Source organism: Gambusia affinis, linkage group LG17 (genome assembly GCF_019740435.1).
Source record: "Gambusia affinis linkage group LG17, SWU_Gaff_1.0, whole genome shotgun sequence".
Taxonomy (NCBI): Eukaryota; Metazoa; Chordata; class Actinopteri; order Cyprinodontiformes; family Poeciliidae; genus Gambusia; species Gambusia affinis.
Window position 1 is genome coordinate 19,428,838 of NC_057884.1, and position 22,075 is coordinate 19,450,912.

General features: G+C 36.7%; 1 long non-coding RNA gene across 1 annotated transcript; it reads left to right on the top strand.

Moving 5' to 3' along the window:
- The first annotated feature begins 18,851 nt into the window (after positions 1-18,851).
- Positions 18,852-21,503, top strand: LOC122847232. The gene is made up of 4 exons (XR_006373353.1): positions 18,852-19,029; positions 20,501-20,549; positions 20,676-20,815; positions 21,310-21,503. It is a non-coding gene; the product is annotated as an uncharacterized LOC122847232 (long non-coding RNA).
- The last annotated feature ends 572 nt before the right edge of the window (positions 21,504-22,075 follow it).

Below are 22,075 nucleotides of genomic sequence, written 5' to 3' on the forward strand. Positions count from 1 at the left end.
GAAATATAGAATTTTCCTCTCAGTTCACAAAAATGCAAGTTTATGTTAGTTTATCCCATAAACAGAATAAAATGGATGTAGGTTAGTGGTTGCAATGAGACAAAATATGAAAAATAATTGTATGCGCATGAAAATGTTCAGATATTCAGAATAACTGGCTTATTGATGTAGAACCAGCAGCAGGAATCCTATCCTGCCTTAACATCCTCGAGCTCAACTTTTAAGAAACATCTTCATTTACAACTACATTTATGTTCTATATGGAATACTTTCTAGTTATTAAGTTTATTATTGGAGCCAAATAATCTGAAAACAACAAGCGCCCTCAATCTAAAAAGCTTTGATACACTGACTGACTTCACTTTGCAGACCGGGAGAGAACTCCAGCAGCCACACAGACAAAGCTTTTACCCTAACCAGATAAAACAACTCAAATGCGATTAAAGACAATTGTGCCATTCATGTCTTTCAGATGTTTCCTTTTTTTCTTCTTCTTTTCTTCCCAAAAGAGTCGGCTTCTTTCAAATTTCCATCATCCATATCAAGAAGGCTGACACATCAGCCTCTGAGTTTTTCCACATTCTGTGGGTGTTCCTACATGAATAGCTCTTCTTTTGTTTGCAGTCACTAATACTATTCCTGCCAATCACTGCTGCCACTCTGTAATTGTCTTTACAAGATGAAAAGAAAAGCTGTGAAACAAAGCCGAGACATGTTTCAGAAAATAAAGCGTGCCATTCATACAACATGACATTTTGACAAGAGAAAATAAAACTGTAGATACCTGTGTGGACATCTTTAATAGGGAAGCAAGTGAAGATATGAAAAGTGCTTTAATGTAATTGCATGATACTGTTTATGCTAATTGTCAACCATCTGTCTATGTGCTAGTCACTGAAATTTTGTTTTATTCTGGTTGAATTGCTGGGTGAGCTTTTGCTCAGTAAACAATGCTATATAAAACTCGACAATAGCTCTTTCAATATGTGAACGCAGTTTTAAATTTATTTGAGTTGACCAAGAATTACTGCTAACGAACAACTTGCATCATGACACCTTTTGTTAAACAAATGGACAATAGTGACCATTTTTAAACATCGGGCCAGTGATTTTGATGAAGTATCTGTAGCGCTGTTGCACTCTGAAACCTATTAAATTAATAAAGCACTGTTACTGTAGCCAGTTAGTACATGTGAATGGCTGCGGACTACTGATGGCACTCCTGAAACGCGGCCATAGAGCCAAGACAGGAGACTAATTTCTCCCCACAGAATTATGGCTTCAGAGTGTCTGAATGTGCCAAAATACAGAGTGGAGCCAAACAGACACAAACACAACCCTAGTAAATGATGGGGCAGGAAGGACAGGTTAAGTGCACCTCAACACAAATCATAATGTTGCTGCAAATAGAGAACAGGTGTCTTGAGTGTTTTTTTATTGATACAGAATACTTGTTCTGTTATTGAACCTTCTTTTTAACCAGTGTAGAAATTAGGCATTGGTTGATTCTGATTAACAGTTTAAACCAGGTATTCACATACACTGCAAAAAAGAAAATACAAAAACATTTTCCTTCCTGACATGAGTTAAGAACAATTGTTTTCCTCTTAAGGTTTGTTAGTTACAGGTTTTTTTTCCCCCATTCCTATTTATAAATCCTTTGTGTATTTAAGTCAAACTCTATGTGTGCTAGCTGTGTTACTAAAGCTACTTTCACTCAGCAAGCAAATGTGTCAGAAATCCCATTTTTTATTAATTTTTTTGTTGTGCCCAAATGCAACCCTTATTTGACCTTTTCATGGCTGCCTGAATGGCTCAATTTTGTGCTATCTTTATTCATTTCCTTAGACTTTCCTCAAGATGTCACAAAACGGAAGCAGCATGTTTGAAGTGTTGCCTAAAATACAGCCACAGATGTCTCTCCTATTAACTCAAATGTTGTGAGTAACCCAATCAGATGCATGGAGAGCCATGACATCAGTCAAAGTGCTTTATTTAGTTTCTAAGAGGATATTTATTTTAGAGTATGTAAAAATTTGAATTTGAAGAAAGCAAAGAACTCTTTTTTTCATCCATCCATGTAAATGTTTTACATTGGCTTGGTTCCCTCATTAAAAGGCTTGGTCCGAAACAGGCCAGTCCACAGCCAGACATCCTTTGATTTTTATCCATTGTTCTTTCACACTTACATTATTTAGATCCTTGCACTGTGTTCCAACCAAACCACACTCTGTGAATTCTTGTAATGAAATCTGCACAACTGTTAGAACAAATAAAATCCCATTGAGGTCTGCATACTGTTTAAAAGACCTGAAAAACTGTCAAGAGATTTGCAGCTCTGCCAGAAACAATGTAAGTTTTTCTTCAATGCAAAAAAAAGAAAAAAAGATTGTTCCTTGTTATAATTTCTGCTCATTTAGCATCTTTTTTCTGTCAGACTTAATAAATTATGAGGGGCAGGTATTAATTATGTAGAACAATTCATAATGCAATATGGTTTCAGAGTTTAATTCAGAGAAGACCAGTACACAGAAAGCCCAAAGGAATGGTTCATTTATCTCGCACATGGTACAAGAAATCCAATCTGTGAAGTTTGGACTAAATTAGTAAGTTGGCTAAATAAAGTATTTATTCACATTACACTAATCCTTGTTGGATGCCTGCCAGCACTTTTTCCCAATGGTCCCAAGTCAACAGCTTCAAGACTAAATTAATTCTAATGCTTTAAATCTGACACTTGAACCGACTGAAGTGAAAAACCGGTTCTTTGTCATGTCCAGGTTTTAAAAAAGCTTCTATTGTGCAACTGCAGTGTCTGTCAAATAGCACGAGAGTCCCCCACCCAACATATCACTTTTATTCTGATGCGTTTGCGGGCCACCAGTCATGCATTTCTCTAAAATACAGATCCTCTCACTTATTCAGCATTCTGTCAGCGAGAGCTGCGTGGCAGAATTCAATTTAGTGCTTTGCACAGCCTGCTGAGGGCAAAGAATGTTGCCTGGCTGTCACTTATAAATATGGATTTGGCCCACACTAACAACAATCAAAGCCTTTTGGGAAGCCCCACTTTTCCCTTAAATGTAGGAGCTGTCACGTGTATTTATTCTTAAAGACTTTTGGCATGTCGGCGAGGCATTTGAGACTGCTGATATTGACAATTACCAAACCTCTGATTGCTTTCACACACTTACTTGAACTTTTCCTCCAGCAGAGAGGATGTTTTCCCCAAAGCTTGCTTAAGTTGAAAGGCCTTGCCAGAAACACTGCATCACGAACAGGCACAATGCCCAAGACAACTTTCTGTGATAACGTCCTTTTATCTGCCACAAAGGCCCGAGCCAGTTTGGCAGCCAGGAGCAGATGGTATTGGAGACTTCCTCCACCTACTTCCTGCTGTGTTTCTTGAGAGCATCATGGATCAGACACAACAGGAAAAAATGCAGTGCAGCTGTGTTGCTGAGGACTTTCTGGAGACTTTTAAAGATTCCATCCAGAAAGTCCAAAGATCACGATAGATGGTGTTCTATCATGATTATTCTGGGAAGTTAGGTGGAGCACAGGAAAGTGCCAGGCAAATTTCTGGCAGGTCATTTCCCATCCAAGCAGGGGACCAGAGTCCAGACTCAGCAGTGCTGTTCTCGAATGATAATGGTGGCAATGAATGCATCCAGTCCCTTCTGCTACCTGGCCATTCCTTCTCATCGGGGGATCTGAGGGAGAGATCAGTTGAATCAGCATAACAGATAAAACGAAACTGCGTGGCAGCTGGTGTTTTGAGATACACTCTTTATCAAGGAGAAAATGACTTGAATTATGTCTATTAGAACCAGTTACAGCTCATTGCCAAATATCCACAACTTGCAGTATTTGAGATGTAACTTAGTTTCACTATCAATCCACCTGTTCTGTGAAAGTCTTAGAAGTTTGTTGGAAAACATTTGTGAGCATCATGGAAGATGAAGGAACAGTATCATGCTTAGGGAGGCTGATTAGAGTTAGAGGTACGATGGATGGAGCTACATTATGATCAATCCTGGAGTAAAACTTGTTGTAGCCTGCAGAAGACAAACATTAGAGCAGAGAAAGGCCAATATCCTTTAACATACAGAGATAACTGATATCTTAGATTGAAGCCCTGGTGAGGGTCCAGAACCAAATTCAATTAGGAATCTGTTGCAAGACTTGAAAACTGACTTTTACAGATGCTCTCCATCTGATCAAGAGGTATTTTGCAAAGTTTCTCAGTAAGCACCATTATCAATAGTTAAATACAAATATACTCCACACTTCACAGTTATGCACTACTTTGTCTTTCATGGAAAATCTCATTAAAACACTGTGAAGTTTCCTGTTTTAATGTGCAAGATGGCCAATGAGTAATCACACTTTTCCAAGGCACTTTATGTCATTTAGATCTCAATGTCTCACTCCAAACTAAGTTTTTATAATTATTTGCTTGAGCATGGGTCTTTGTTAAATTTAAGTGTTTCTTTAATGTGTTGAAAAGAAATCTGTTTCAAGCACACAGTAGCCTAATGAGGAATAGTTTTGTTTAGTTTGCTCCAAACAAGCCAAGAGCTGGAAAATGTCTTTGAATTGATTTTTTTTTTCCGTCCTCCTTCACCCCCATCAACTCTCCAAATGAGACAAGTCTAATATTGGCAGATAATATTATTCATTTATTTTTTATTGAGGAGAATATGACCTCATTTTGAGAGTGGCAAAGACGGCAAAGGTCCAATGTGAAGAGGATTCACTTGTTTGAGCCAGAGACAAGTCTGGCCGTAATAATATTAAAAGGATGAAGAACCCAAATTCTGAGCCTCAATTTGACATTTGATATGAATGAGCATTTGATTGGGTGTCAGCACACGGTGTGCTCCCTCTGTCTATGGATTCTCAGTGCGACTAATGAGAAGATATTAAGCAGAGCTATCTCCTCTGACTCCCTGGTGTTTACAGCTTATTCTTCTTTCGCCTTCCTTCACAGTTCTCACATAACCAGACAAAGTTCTTGACTGAGTTACACGGGAGAGCAACGAAGCGAGATAACCCTCAATTTGACTGCCTGATTAGGGGTGTTCAAAAGGGGTCTTTGAGTTACAGGTGAGTGATGTTGCATCAGTATTTGACTGCACTTGAGATTCCGTCTAATGGCTCATGTTAGGCAAGGATCCTCAAGCAAGATCTAGACAAGACACATCAATCATTTTCCAAGCCTTGACTGCTGGGCGCTTGTGTAAGGAAATAGTCATATAGCTGTCCATATTGTCAGAACATGTAGGCACATCTGGGGAAGGTGTGTGGTCATGGATATTCAGTGAGATTTCTGGTGAATATGGGAAAATTCTAGTTGGTTTTTGTAATGTGATTGCTTTTCAACTGAATTTTACCATGGTATAATTTTTTTCTCCCCTCCAGGGGGTCTTTTGTGGGCTCTAGTGTCCCTTATTTGAAAGTAGGCTGACAGGAAAGAGGGAAGGAGAAGGGGGGAAACATGCGGTAAATGTCAACGGGTCCGGGAATCGAACCCACGACGGCTGCGTCAAGGACTCAAGGCCTCCATACGTGGGTCATGCTATCCCCTACACCACCACAGCACGCCCCAATGGTATCATTTTTAATATCTTTCTCTGGAGTGATGTGGCTTAGTCATGTACCTTCAAAGGTCATTTGATGTAATTCATATAATTTCCCTTCGTCTTCTTGATGATGGATTCATGCAACACAATAATACCATTTCCCTTTGTATTGTCAGACACGTCTTGGCTGATCATCTCCTATAATTACATATAATTCACTAAGCCTATGACACACCACATCATTGTTTTTCCATAGACAACAAGCCATTGCATTTTTCCTACAGATATAAATTCAGATGTCAAGTTAATCAGCGTTTCTATTCAAAGAATAGAAATACAAACAGCCTTTTTGCCTGAAGTCTTTGACATCTGTAACCCAACTTTGAACCTTCTATCAAAGTCATTCAATTCTGCTCATCTTGCAATCTTTGGACAAAAGAAACTGTGTCTAGCTTTCCATACGTAAGACAGAGCATAACTCAACATCACCTAATTTTTGCCTCACAGAACTTTTTCTTCTTTTCAAAGCAGTTGATTGCATTGTGTTTTCTACCTCACTGTCATTGTTTCTCTTTATAAATTTTCTGCTTGCAGTTGTATGCTACCCAACACTGAAACTCTGACACTGTAAGTCATGTTTCTCAACCCAAAAAATTATATATTTATATTTGGCAAATTGGATCTGCAAGTTATATAAGCTAAAATATCCTGCTAATGCAATAAAATCAACATTACAACTGATTAATAGAGATATGTTGTAATCCTTAGACTGCATTGTTTATTGTTGTTGGAAGTAAAACTGTACCTGCAGGTTCTTACATTGGGTCTTCTGCTCTTTAGTTGTAATAACAATTACTGGAACCCCAGTTGGTCCCCCAATCCTCCGTGTTACTTGTGAGATATATGGTGATAATTTTATTTTTTATCTCCACGCAAACAACAAGGAGCAAGCTGTATTAAAAGCCCAGCTACAATAGTTAAGTTCTTAATTTAATTAATCAGCTCAAGTTTGTTCCTTAATGTTGCTGAAACAATACTCAGTAACACTTTATTTGAAGGGGTGTGCATAAGGCTGACATAATACCTGTCATGAAGATGACAGGCATTATGTCACTCACCCGCTGACCCGAAGAACCCTGCAAGAGCTGCAGATCACGACCTGATGAAGCCAATAGGACCACATCACCTGCAAAAACCAGAGATGCAATCAAAATGTAACCAAGTACTCATTTTAGATTTTAATGTGGCATGAAAAGGAAAATCAGGTACAGCAAGACTATATGATCATTTTAACTTTTCCTGTTAATGTAAAATGTTCAATTGAAGCATCATTAAAATCATGCTGCCATGTCAGCATTCACATCAAGCACAAATCCATAACCTTATTCTTATGTAGTGTATTATAGTGTTGCACCATATGAAAACAAATTACTTGAGTTTCACCTTCAGATATAGATCCTCACAGAGTCTACAGGAGTGTCTTTTGAAAAACAAGAAAAACATATGGCCAGATTTTTTCCTCAGATGGGTTAGCGCACACCAAGTCAGAAATCCAACAAAAGATCTTGTGAGTTATTGGTACATCTCTCAAGAAAACACTACAGTTTCCAAAAGCCATACTTCATCTTGACATGTCAAGCACCAAGAAGCTAATCAGAAATGGAGCCCAGGACTCTGCAATAACAGTGTCCTTACCACAGCCAGGCAGTACACTGGCAGCTGTGCTCAAATCTAATGCTTGTGTGTACTGTTGTCTTTGGAGTGGAATGAGCAATAAATTTACCATGCACAGTAGGCACATCAGCTCTTATCTTTGCTGGCTGGTATCTGCAGATTCCCCTATTAGGCATCAATGGTTTGGACCATTACAAAAATTGTTAATAAGGAAAAAGAGCAACACTATCACCAGGAATATAAAAGACTGTAGACACTATCAAATCACATTAGTAAGTTCAAATTAAATGAAAACATTTAATAATATTACTATTGTTCTCCTGGCCTCGCCAACGCTGCTACTGCCAAAATGAAACCAGCTTTGACATTCACAATATCAATTCTGTTGATAATAAATAGAACCTAGCATCAAATATACTTAATTCATATCTCATGATACTATTAAACATGTTAATGAATGTTGAAAATTAGAAAAGTATTGATAAGTGAATTCATTTCAATAATGTAATACAAAACTCATATTATTTACATAAGTTAATTTATGCTTCAGTGTTGATTTCTCTTAGCAAGTCATTTAAAGTGGAAATACAATGGAGCAGGCCATCTGAGTCAGACAAATGTGTGTTGCTCTTCAAGAGTTAGGAAATAGCAACAAGAAAAATAGCTTTTCTCATGACCCTGCATATATCTGCAGGATCTATTTCAAAGTTTAAAAAAAGTTGAAACTGTGGGAAACATGAACTTAACACATTTACCAGGGGAAATCATATAATTATTATTATTTTTTTTTCCCTTGTTGTTGTTACCCTATGCCTTAATACCTCACTTATCCACTACAAGATATTGAATGCATCATTATTCTATATTGATGTGTATGTACTATAATTGTAAAGAATAACTTAAGGTGAGTACTTTGTAGGAAGAGAAGAGACTGTGTGAAGTCCAAAATTACAGAAAGACGCTGAACACCTTTTCATGCCTCTCATGACAGTGTGACTTTCAGTAACTGAGAGAATAAATGTGATTAGTTTTAGTCTTTTCATGTTTGGAGTGCACTTTCTTTCACAGCAGAGAAAGAGGAATGACCTTTCATAAGTTCCTAATTAAAGTAATGTGTGAATAAGTAGTGGAGGACTGGAGATGTTGATTGTGATAAATGTCTTCTGCTTCAAAGCTAAACTGTAGGTGAAAGTTTGCTTCGGAGTTCAGGTAGCCCAGTTCTGTTTATTCTCTTTTTTTCTTTTTTAAGATTCTGAAGACAAAGGAGACACCGAGTCGATGGTCTCACTTTGTAATGCGTTTCAAAAATGCTTAGCTTTACAGCCCGTCTCCTTAACAGAAGGCAAGCAGTGCCAAGCATTTGATGAGATTCAGCGCAATACACCCAAGCAGTCACTTTGACAATTCATTCCCCTTAAAGCCAACAGTAATGTTTCCATTTATGTGGAGGAAACACTATCATCGTTGACATTTGAGCAGTAATTCCATTGGAACAGCTTGTCTGTTTGCATCAAGGGTATGAAATGGAGTGACTTTTTTAAAAGAGCTATGTGTTTTAATTTGACAGTCCCATGCAGGTCTCAAAAGTGGAACACAGTTGGAAAATGTCAGTTTTACACCTTTGTGTGCCTTGAAAATATCTCAATAAAGGCTTTAGTGATTTTTCTGAATGGAAGGTTCCAGACTGTATTACAACATTGAGATAGTAGCTTTATCTATTTTACTACTGCGCTTTCATTATTTAGTTTTTTTTTTTATTTTTTTATATTGATATCACTATAAACGCATATATTGTTTTCATACATCTTGAGTTAAAGGTGTCAGTTTAGTCAAATCAAGCTGATTTGTACAGCACACTTTAGCAAGAAGGCAGTTGAACATGCTCTACATAATAAAAACATAATTTGTAAAATGTCATCATCAAAATAATCATCATCAAATATGTCTCAGGCATATTAATCACTGTTCCACTTATTAATAATCAAAGACAACTCTAAGCAAATGGGTTTCTAGCTCCAATTTGAAGGAACTCATTGTTTTAGCATCATTGCAGTTTTCTGGAAGTTTGTTCCGGATTACAGGGGCGTAAACAACAAAAATTAAAAAGAACAATCGAAAACAACAACAATAACAGAAGCAGCAGCATTATGACTACCAGCAGGCACAACTTGGTTGTTAAAGTTATGCTAAGATGTTTCTGCTGTGGCTTTTGTTGTGTTGTGGTTTTTTGAATGAGTTTGATGTAAACATATTACTTTACCTGAAAGGAATCAACTTCACCAAATCAATAATTTGATGCTTCTAACGTAGTGCTATAGATTTTACATCTGATGCAATGTACTCAAGAGACATGCTCATCATATTAAATTCTGGCACAGTGTTAATATGAACACATATTATGAACTCCATAAAGATGTTGGAACAAAAGTCAAAAGTTTAATATATGCTTAAGAAAAATGGAACAAAGCAGAACAAACCTGAACAAAATAATCCACCAAACCAAATCCTAAACATATATTTTTTAAGTTTCTTGGTTTTCTTCTTTGGAAATAAGGAACCAAACAAAAGAAAGGGATCAGGTATCTTTAAAAGAAGCAAGAAGATAACACCAGGCTCCAAATCATATAAATCTGTCGTCTGTCAGACTGGGTAGAGAATTATGGTATGGGCAGGTACCGCTGAAGTGGGTCACTGGAGTTTAGGAACTCATCCATGTCACACACGCCAGTTTGAAAAAAAGCTGTGCTTTCTCAAATCCAGGCTCAGTCCTCACTTGAATAGTTGTTGTTTGTTGCATCTGGATGAGCTAAGTGGTGCACTGAAAATCCAATCAGGCACCTCATTCATTATTTCTAAGGCAACTCTATAAAGTTGCAGGAAGAAAGGGCAGAAGAAAGGACACATGGTAGATATCTAAGCAACCTAAATACACAGAAAAGCAGCAGATGTTGCTTACTTTTGGAGGACTTATTTGTTTTTAAAAAGAAAAATGTGGAAATTGGATTGTTTTTAAACGAATAAAAGATGGAGATAGGTAGAAAGAAAACAAGCTGAACTGATAATTTATGTATATAGCTTTGATGTTTTTTAGACAAATGCCTGATTGTAGTAATTTTCTTACAAGCTCTATATTGGCTAAAAGTGAAAACTTGTTAGTGAACAAACAAACAAAGAAACTGCTTGAATTTGCATTTGATTTCACAATTTTTTCTTTTCCAACACCATCATGTTGTTTTTAGTGCTGAAGCATTGCCACCCACAACAGGTTATGGTTTCCTCCAGAAGCAGAAATGCACTGCCAACCTTGGGGTTATTCCGTCACTACCTCTTCTTTGTTCACCTCTAATTAACTGAGATTTTGCTTCACTGGATTTCAAAAGGCTGTTGGAGAAAAAGAGCTCTGCTTGGCTGTGAGCCCCTCAATCTTTCATCTGAATTATAGCTTTTTAAAAGTCAGTGCATTATGAGATCGACAGATGGTACACTGGTGTGAAATACAACAATGTACAAATTAAGTAATAAAGGGGGATTAAATATAAATGTGGACTAAAAGCTATAGAACAGTGGTGTTGCTTTGGACTCATGAAAAAAAGAAGACGTGATTAAGTTCGTCAAGTAGAGTTTTCATAACCTAAAAGCTTCTGGAAAGCCAAATAGAGTGGAGTAGAACCACTGAGGGATTAAAACTGATATACATTAACAAATAAATTTTAAACTATGAATTACTATAGTGGAAAGCTGATGAAATCCCAGTTGTTTTCACTTTGTGTTGCTCAGAGGATGGATAGATAAAAAAAAATGTGTGCTGTCAATCGATTAAAAATGTAATCAGATTAATCACACTCTAGCACTATGATTAATCATGATTAATCACTATGATTAACTTTCTAAGCTTGAACTATAAATAAACATACTGTTGTGTTTGTTGCAGGTATGGTGCCCTGTGCAAACACCTTCTAGTGCACTCCAACCAATTAAAATGCAAGCAATTATCTGTTTGCTTATTGTTGTTTTTTGTAGCAGAAAGCATGTAACCTAGTCTCCCACTACTCAGCAGGAACAGAACTACACATGTATACAACTAGTAGCAAACATGAGAGTGTTTGGAATGACAAAGTAGAGTTGAATAAAGTGTATTTAAAATGATTACAAAACAGCACAACCTTGATGTTTTTAGTCTTTGCTTTACTGAAACAATGTAGCACAGCACTTTTCTTTTGTCGATGAACATTTTTAGCTGTCCTTGATATTTTGGTTGCAAATACATTAAAAGAAGTATTTATTTTTATAGACCCTGTTTATGCCTTTTCAAAGATGATTCCTCTTTATGTGTTGGGGCTTCAGCAACATCTGTTTAATTTATGATATTTTTAGCAGCGAGGCTACTTGGTTTCCTGGTTGTTGATTTAGATGATTAATCTCTTGGCGGTGTGCTCACTGAACCTCCTCTTCCAAAGTTTTGTGGCATTGTTATTAAGGTATTGCCAAGTTTCTCCCACGCTCTGGAAAAGCACTAATTGTTTCCTGGCTGTGCTCCTTCCATAATTTCATTATTAATTTTCATTTTTGTCATTCTCAGTTCATTAAAGGCTTCCTGAAATTAATGCAATGCGGTTCTGCTAATGGCTTAGCATATTGAATTCAATAGCCATGTGTTGTGTAAATACTGTTGCACATAATCATAGTTAACGTCAACCAGCAGGAGAAAATTAGAAGGAAAAAAAATTACCATATCTGTATTGTAGCTCAAAAGATTTGAAAGTTCTTCAAGAGTTGCAGATGAGACGCTCAGGGTTACACAGAGGTCAAATCCACTGGTGAGGTTGAAAGTACATATGAAAATAACAAGACGTTAGTTATTGTAGTGTAGCCTGATGATTTGGTCTACATACTAACAATGAACATTTGGATCTGTGGCACCCTGCTTATGGGAGCAATTAAGGCGACCCATTCAGTACTACTACTGCATTTGTTCCAACAGAAAAGCTCCTTATTGGAATTAGAGCTCCCCAGAGGCCCCGAAAGCAGCAACATTTCTCATAAATACAAAGAATAAGTCGTTTTTCCCTATGTGGGCTTGAAAGGAAACCTCATTTGAAACATTATAAACACTTTCAACAGAAATGCTATACTAATAGAAAATATTTACAAATGATAAAGAAATACAAATGCTGCATAAAACATGATCCCTGAAGTATTCTAAAAATGACAATGAGGTAATGTAGTTGGTGGGTGTTAAAAACCAGCTAAAAAGTGGGCTTTTCATTAGATTCAGAGTGGAGCCTATTTCACAGAGTTTTATTGTATTTCAATTAACATAATCATCAACATTCATCGTAATATATACGTGACAAGATAAGTAAAAACACAAGACTCAAATATTAAATCAGATGCTTTACCCTTGCTAGTTAAAAATACCTTATTGAACTTTTTTTATACTTCTTGTGGAAGTATAAAAAATTGGAGAAAAAGAGTGAACACAAAACACAACATTATGTTCATTACTTTTAGCTCACCTGATAGCTTTGTTGTTAACCTTCACCCTTTTAACAGCATAGCATGTGTTTTGCTGTTGCCATAGAGCAGTCTTTGGAGATGAAGTTCTATCAGTGAGAGAATATCTAGATTAACTCACGAAATTAATGAACCAAACTGGAAGGCACATAAAAGACATTGCCAGGAAGCCAAAGTGAAATGATTTGGAGAACCATATTTCTTCAGCTTCACAGCTCGATACAATCCAAAAGGAGAAATGAGTTTTTGTGATTGGTTGAGACCTATTTGTTCTATAAGTTTTGAAACACGGCTTCCTACTTCAAAATCAGTTGTCCACATAATTTCTGAGCAAAGGGAATCTATCAAAGTAATCGCTTTGTCCAAAGGTTTATGATTTGAAAGGAATCAAGGAAATAGCATGTTTGAAAATGATGGAAGCATATTTTTTTTTTCATGACAAAATACTCATGAACCTATCAAAGATTTTTTTTTTTGTTGCTTTTTGATTTTTCAATTACACAAAAATAAACAAGGCTTTTCAGCTTTACTTTTATATCTCAAGGACTGTAGGGAACTTGACAAAAATTTTGATTTTTCTTTTAATGATTGAACATCATATCGAATAAAACCTCTTGTAAAATCAAGAATAATTATATTTTTCCTAATAGTCTTCAAAACGGATAACTTAAGTGGTTCATTTTCTACTATTTTTAATGGCACGTCACCTTATGCCGTTCTGTCTACATGGGAACCTTTATGACAGCAGAGGAGAGGAGTGAAGCTGGACAAGCCATTACTGAGAAACACACAGTGGGAACTCTTCTTATGAGCTCTAATTAAACAAGCACACTCAAATGGCAGGAACCTGCTAACCTGCTTTTTTTCTTCGTTAACAATAACTGCTGCCATCAAGAGGAGAGCTGACAATATTTTACTGCCCATATAAAAGACTGAGAATCGACTAGAACCATTCAGTGCCCTTGAAAATTAAAAACGGTGCATCTACGAGTATTGAAAAATGTCATTATTTGTTATAGAGCACAGCTAGATTATACTCTCTATCAGTGGTTAGTGTTTGTGTGCTACACAACAACTCTCTGATCCTGTTTTTATGTTCATTTTTAGTGTACAGCAGTTCAGAACCTATTTTTGTTTCCTAAATATGCAGACTGCCTTTACAGTCCGATTCACATGTAACTCTTAACAAAGAGTTTTCTTTAACAAGTGAATTCCGCAGTGTTTTCTAGTTTACCATGATATATGTTCTAATTACTGTGATTCATTCTGCAGAGTGTCCTGTTTTAGGCTTGATTTATTGGTTGTCCTTCACCAGTCGGAAATACAAGAGTAATTACACATATTTTGGCTAAAAGAGCATTTGTGACTAAGGACAGGGATGATTAGTCACAGACCTGAGTCTTTAAAACCGACTCCCACAGCATTCAGCAAAATTGATAGCAGTGACAGCGTTACAAAGTTGTGTTTCGTTTTGGGCCTTGTGGTGTTCAAAGTCTGTAAGATCCCTTTAGGAACTTTTCTCAGTCGTGGGTGTTGACCAGAGGAAAGGTGTTATCCTTTCACTTTCCTCGGGTGTTTCGCGGATTTGAGCCGCCTGTCCTCCAATCAGAACTGCCCCCTTCTGAGCCTGGAGGCCATTCGAACCGTAAATTGTTTAACAAGCTGTAATTTCTCCGTCTTAGCTGCAATCATGATCATATCCCTGAGGAAGGGCTTCATCCTGCCACCATGGCACTCTTATCCTACCTGCAGGGCTAAATCGATTGGTAAAGTGAAAGTGTGTCAGGTGGGATATTCAGAGTTTGTACGGAGGAAATGGAAAGTGAAAGGCTAACCGCAACCTTTTAGAATCATTTCTCACTTCATATGAACAGAAATGTGTTTTCATGCACCGGGCAGCTACAAAGAAACTCATTCTTTTAGAGCAGAAGAGAAAATAAAATGAAGAGCTTCACAACAGATTTTAACTTTCATTTATAGTGATAACAGAATGCAGTCCCCTCACTCTAATTGGCAAGGTCTACTTGTCATCTGTTCATTAGTGTTTATCACCAAAGCAACATGGACAGAGCAGTCCATGTTCACAGATCTTCACCTTACTTGAATTATAACAAAGTAAGAATTTCTAAAACTTAATATCACGTGGATGGAGATAGAGAGTAAAGGCTTGATAACTTTTTTAAATATTTTTTTCATGATATTGAAAACTTCAGAATTGCCAAAAGAAGTATAGATCTTTTTTTTATTTTATTTTTTTTGTCACAGCCAGATATACAATTTACTAAAATTGATACTGAGAAAGGTTGAGAAAGGTAGTTCCTTCAATGTAAAACACCTCACTGTTTTTTGTTTTTTCTTTTGTTTTGCCTGTTGCTTTAGCACTTTGTTCAGTCATATGTTGTTTCTCAAAGTGCTATATAAAAACATAAAATAGTATGGTTTGTGTAAAGGTTTTTTCAAAACATTATGTAAGAAATATGCTTATTTCCAAACAAGGAGTTTGTTCTGAGTAAAAAGAAGGTTATTTGCAACATTTTTCGTCTTCAGCAAACCATGCATGGAAACAAGATGAAAATATAATTCTTGGCTCACGTACTGTACAGAATCAAGAAAACTAGCCATTGTATTCATTGGATAAATTGGCACTTTGACATGCAACAATCCCGTTCCCAATTTATTCGTGATGCCAGGGTTCACAGTGTGTCTTTGGAAGCTATTAGCACCCTGCTGGAAGTGATACCACCTGCTGTGGTGAAGATGTTTTATAGTGTGAAATTTCCAGGAGGGGTGCTAATTTGGCTTTGCATTCTGCCCACGTCAAGTAGAAAATAGTTCCCTTCTGTAATGAGTCGAACTCTGTAAACAAATTGGAAGGAACATTCAAACATAGAGAGAAGATTTATACAAAGCGAGCAGTTTGCTTCCTATCAGAAAATAAGAAAGAAACAGAAAAAAACCTCCACAGTTTGGAAATGATCCATACGTTTTCATACAGTCAGTGTTTCTCTCAGCGGAGACGCTGATGTTGAAACGCCGATGGGTGCATGTTGGTTCTCACTGAAATCCTTTCCAAGAGATGTCATCATCATGTCCTCAGTTCATATTTGTTCTCTGAGACTCCAGAAAACATGGGAAGAAAGGAACTGATGTATTATTGAGACTGTCTGGTCTTTTTCCATCTGATGTGTTCTCTTGTTGGTCTCTATTTTTATTTTTTTTTTGTTGGCAGGCATTTATTTATTGGTCCACCTACTCTCTTTTATCACTTGTGATCTCTTCAGCATTCCGTTTAAAGGCTTGGAACGTTGACACAAAACTGTTGTCCATCTTTCTCCCTTTCTAACTTCCACCTTTCTCTGTGAAATACTTTCTCTGAATTTTGCTTCTTGGCAATTTTGGGTCCTTTACAAAGTGATTATTGACAATTGTTGAGTGTTTTGACCCTTTAGGACAGGGGTGGGCAACTCCAGGCCTCGAGGGCTGGTATACTGCAACTTTATATGTATCTCTACTTCAACACACCTGAGTCAAATAATGAGGTCATTAGCAGGACTCTGGAGAACTTGACTGCACTTAGGAGGTGATTCAGCTGGTGGATTCAAGTGTGTTGGACCCGGGAGACATCTAAGAGTTGTAGGACACTGGCCCTCCAGGACCAGGATTGCCCACCCCTGCTTTAGGATAACACTGTATCCTGTTCAAATAGTTCCATACCTCAAGACATTGAGCAAAATCTCAAAACCTAAAACAACTCAAACTGATTTTCTGAACATGAAAAGTATCTCAACATAGGACAGTGGCCTTTATGCCACATTGATACATGGTGGCATTACTGTAAGAAAAAACTAGACAGGTATACTGTCAAAAATTAGAAAGTGACTCCTAATTTTCAGACTTAAAAAACTAAAGAAGTTCACTTTAATAAGTTCTAAGAACAAGAACCAAATAACTGAGCAACATGGTTGGAACTGTCAAACAAGACTGACATAAGCATAAATTCAAAAAGTGGGAAAGTTGGATGTATATTGGCTTCATTGGAATATCCTGCACACTCATGCGCAACTCCTTTGATTATCAGAAGTTTCTCTGGGGAGCATGAAAACAGGGAATTGAAAACAGACATCAAACATCCTGGGAGACATGGTGGCCTACATTCTTGTGAGTTCTGCTGTGAGCAAGGCCTGCACTATCATGACAGGCTCTATCTTTTAGTGCACTGACTGCGCTAACCTGCAGAGGCAAGATAAAGAAAAATGGGTTTCATTTCTCCCATCTGGGAGAGTGTACTTGTTAGACCACAGGATCCATTCCCGGTTACCCCGGGACCTTTGATCTGGGATTACACAGGAAGCTCCGAGATGAGAGGTCTACGACTGGCCTGGAAGAACTCATGATGGAGCAGCCTTAGGTGGTCGCGGCCTGTGAAGTGAAAACTACTGCTGAGTACATTGTAAAGCAAGCTTGCACACTCATAAGTGGATTATTACATGATTACCAATTTTCATCACTTGAGAATAGGATGAGTAAAATAAAAGGGTTTGATTCAATTTTTCTGCAGCAACATCCAGCCCTGAGGAAAAAAAAAAAAAAAGACATATCGGGGTATCTCAGATCAACTGGAGGTAATATTGCTAAATTAGCTTCTTACAATAGTTTTTATTTCTGTACATTTTCTTTTTTTATGAATGTTTTGTTACTCTTCCGTCTTCAGTAAGAGGATTTTGAACCATTACATCCCTTTCTTTTATTCATATGTAACCGCTGTGCTTAATATTGAAGAATATTCCCAAAACACTCCTCAGTAAACTAAAAAAGCATCAGACCTGCTTGGGTTACTTCAGTCATTACAAACACAGTGAAATATAAGTGTTTATTTCTTTTAACTCTGATGATGATGGGTTACTGCTAAAAGCAGGAAAACCTGCTGACCTGACAGCTGTCAGGCAGACAGTCATCGACATCATTCACAAGTAGCGTTCTAATTTTCTGATAACCTTAAGCCACAAAAAGAGGTTGTTCCTGAAGGAGATGGCTGTTCATAGAGTGCTAATGGAAAATACGATAATAGGAAAAAAACTTTGGTTTAAAAAAAAGTGCACAAGCAACCATAGTTGTGAATGTGTAATACTTCTGTGGTAAAAATATTTTTTTAAGCTAAAGTAACTTAAAAAATGAGCAGAAACAAATTTCTTCAAAATGATTTCTTGTAATAAATCCAAATATTTTACTTTCTGAATGTAAATAAAATCTTTCAAACATTTCCAGTGCATTACTAGTTCAATTTAAATTCTTGAGTTTGTCTGAACATTATTACTTGTCCCTTTAAATGGATGACATTAAACATAACCCCTTAAACAAGAGACATCATGCACAGGCAGTTGTTCATACACGTGTAAAATTTATGAAAGTTTTGAGTCGGAAATGAAAGCTTTGTTATTACTTGTATTATTACTTTTCTCACTGAAAGTTGTTTTTCTACATACAAAAAAGATTTCACATTTCCAAACACAATGGATGAAACAAGTCAATCATTTAATAAGTGATTTTAAGTATAATAATAAATAATGCATTTCATGAAAAACATTTGTCAAAATAGGAAGTGAGAATCTTCAAATCCTGGAATACTAAAGGAGAAAAGCAGTGCCCATGGTGTCAAGTGTGTTGGCTTTCTGGTGATCTGGTGGGGAATACAAACAGGAATGTGGAAATTAGCAAAAAAAAAATGTTAACAGAAACAGAGTTCAAAGCAGAAACAAAAACTAGTAGTCACGGGTAGAACACGATGAAAACAGGTTGACAGAACTTGACTCATGGATCTGACTGAAAGTTGAAAACACCAGGGGATGAAACGAGAACCATTAAACCATGTCATTCCAGGGTTTTGTACATGTGGCACATCTATACGCTGCAGGACATCTGGAGGACTGGAGTTTGACAATTGTGCTCTTGGCGCTTTTGCCAATAAAGATTGGTGAATTGAAGTAGGCATTTTACACATCCACTAAAGAAAATAGTTCCAAAGAACATTTGAGTAAGGAGGACGACAATATTTATTTATTTTTGTTTGAGCACGTTTTTGAGTGATACATCGGTTTTAAATTTGTTAAACCGATGTAACACTCTCAAAATTAATCTTGTGTTTCTTGGAAAACGTAAAATTAACTGCGGATGGATATGCGGTTTCACACTCCAACGTATTCTCCTCATCAGTCCATTTGCGCGGAATCTGCAGGTTCACTGTCCTACGAAACAATCTGTAAGTACTTCTCTTCTGTCTGTTTTACCTGTATTATATCAAATTTTAGGGAGATTTTAAATCGCCAGTTAAAGAAATGTGCTGGTCATAACAGATCGGATGACCGGCGTACCCCAGAAGATTATATGTTTTTTTTTTTTTTTATCCTTTCCTGTGACAGTTTTTTCTGATATTGTTAAAACACACAATAAGTTATCTACCATCATTAAGATAAGAATATTTTGGTGCAGAGCGATTTCAAACTCCGTATTGTTTTGGGCCATAACATTTTCAAATTATGCGGCGCCATTATTTGCTGAGCTACCATTGGTTCATTTGAGCGCAAACGCGGCAGAATAAATTCGGTTCACTAAAGAATCTAAGTTGCTAGCAGAATTTGTTTCAGTGTCTTGACAATAAAACCACTTGCATAATTTAAAAAGAGTAACTATTGTGATTTCATTCTATGTACATGGGCTTTTAATAATCTTTCTCACAGTCAGTTAAACCAGCATGCATGGGTGGGTCTCATGCATGCTGGCTTGGCTGGGACCCACCCATGCAAGGGTGTTTTTTTTATTTTAAATGAAACTGCATTGAATGTTTTGTTGTGGGCTAGATTGGTAATGATTGGGCATGGGTTTTATGTGGGTGACTGCATGATCCCCATATGGTTAACTTAAGATGGGAGCCATATTGTTGAACCATTTGGGCTAAATGTATGGGCCTTATTCAGCATTAATGTGGGCTAACTGGGAATGGGACAGATATGGGAATACTATATGGGGCCCTTGCGACGGACTGGCGACTTGTCCAGGGTGAACAGCCCGGAACGTAGCTGGGGTTAGGCACCAGCAACCCTCCTGACCCCATTAGGGACAAAGGGTGTATAGAAAATGGATGGATGGATGGATGGATATGGGGCCCACTTGGTTTCAGTATATTGGGCCTAAAAGCTTTTTTGTAAATAAAATAAAGGCATAGCAATTAATATTTTTAAATCATGTTTGTTTTATCTTGTAAGTGACACTTTAAAGTGTTTTGTTCTCTCATAGTTTGTTTCAGTCTGCAGCTGTTGTGTGTTGGTCTATAGACTAGTCTTCAGTGGCCAAGCCTGAGTCAATGATTGAAAGATGAAGAATTTCTCTTTGATATTTTTGCAATATTTTGCTAGCACTTATGTGAAATATACTTATATTTAAGTGTAGCTCTTGTTCTTTTATATGTACAATATTTTAGGATTTATTAGTAATATTTATTAGTGATTTTTCTAAACTACTCTTAAGATTAATACTACTGTCTTAGTCCTGTCACAGTACCAAATAAATGAAGATAATTGCATTAGTGAAACTGTTCAGTGTTTACAATATAAGGCTTCAGTGATTAATCTATACAAAGGCTGATTTGCCTTAAATATATTTGGGCTTTTTGAAAAGCCCAAATATATTTGGGCTAATATTGGGCTATATTGCACTAATATATATTTTTGCAGACTTCAAGAGCATCAACCTGTGAAGATCGCCTTTGATGATTTGAAAAAGGTTAATTAATACATTAGCAAAATTAAGCATATAAGTGTGAAATAATAACAAACTGATTAATAAAAATAAAATGTATCATGTATTCTGATTTCAAAATGTTGTCTTATTATTGTCATTATACCTAAGGTTGCCATGGTTACAGAAATTGGAGGAGCGTCCAGCTGTACGAGTCCTCATGTCCCATGAATTGGCAGTCCAGTTCAACCTTTTTGGACGACATTGGAAACACAAGCTCCGTGACCTGCGTCTCTTTGAAGTTGTGTATGGTAAATATCGATTTTAATGGTCAGAGTAAATTGTTTTTACACTTTTCTTTCTTAAACATATGTTAATTTATTTTTGTTGCTATATTCCTTTTGTTTGGTATTTTTAGTAATCTTTTAGGTTAAAAACTGAGACTTCAATTTTTGGTTTTATTTTCATAGTTTTCTGTCATTGTGTTGAGAACTTAAAAAGTTTTGATAGATGACAAAATTTGAAGGTAATATTGTTTGTTTTTCAAACAGTATTAACAAAATCTACAAAACCATAATAAAACCTTTCTTATGCCCGTAGTTGATTTATATAGATGGATATATTTAAAATTTACCATAAGAATATAGTTTTTGTACATCATAATAATGACTCAAGAGTGCTTTTGATTATGGCAGATCTCTGCAAGCATTTTTGCCCCATGAAGGGGGAGATGCAAATCTCATGAATTTTACACTGTACTAAAGTAATTTACTAATACAATTTCTACCTTTGCTTGTTATTTTAGGGACACTTAAAAGAAATGGATCCATCTACAGAATCACACAAAGATATGGAAAAGGCACTCTCAAAGTGGTTTACTGGAGCCTGTGACTGGTGGAAATAGGAAAGTTAGAACAACTAGGGAGGCTGCCAGTTCAAACTCAGGTGGGCAGATCTTTCAAGATGGACAGTTTCAATAATGTATGAGAGCTTTCTAAGTTTAAGCATGCATGTGATATGAAGGTTATTCTTAAAAATGTTTGACAAAACGGTATTGTGAAAGATCTTTATAGCTGTGGATATGTATGTATGTATATATATATATATATATATATATATATATATATATATATATATATATATATATATATATATATATATATATTTGAAAGCACTCCCTTTCCCATTTCGCCATGTAAATGTTTGCATAGGCTGGTGAAAATCTTTTGCCCATTGCCGTGCCCTTAATTTGTAAAAACCATTTATCATCAAATTTAAAGTCATTGTTTTCCAGGTTCAGTCTAAGGAGTTCCAGGATTATATCGTCCGGACGGTTCGGGTTTGGATTCTCCCGGAAACATTCCCTGATTGCTTCCAGGCCCTTGGATGTTTCAATGTTTGTGTATAAGCTCTCCACATCCATTGTGAAGAGCAGACTGTCCTCTGTGACCTTATGACCCCTGACTTTTTGCAGGAAATCTCCCGTATCCCTGATGTAACTGGGATGCTTCATCGCCAAGGGCTTCAAGTAGTGTGTAACCAGTTCAGCGGATCCATAAGACTCACTCCCA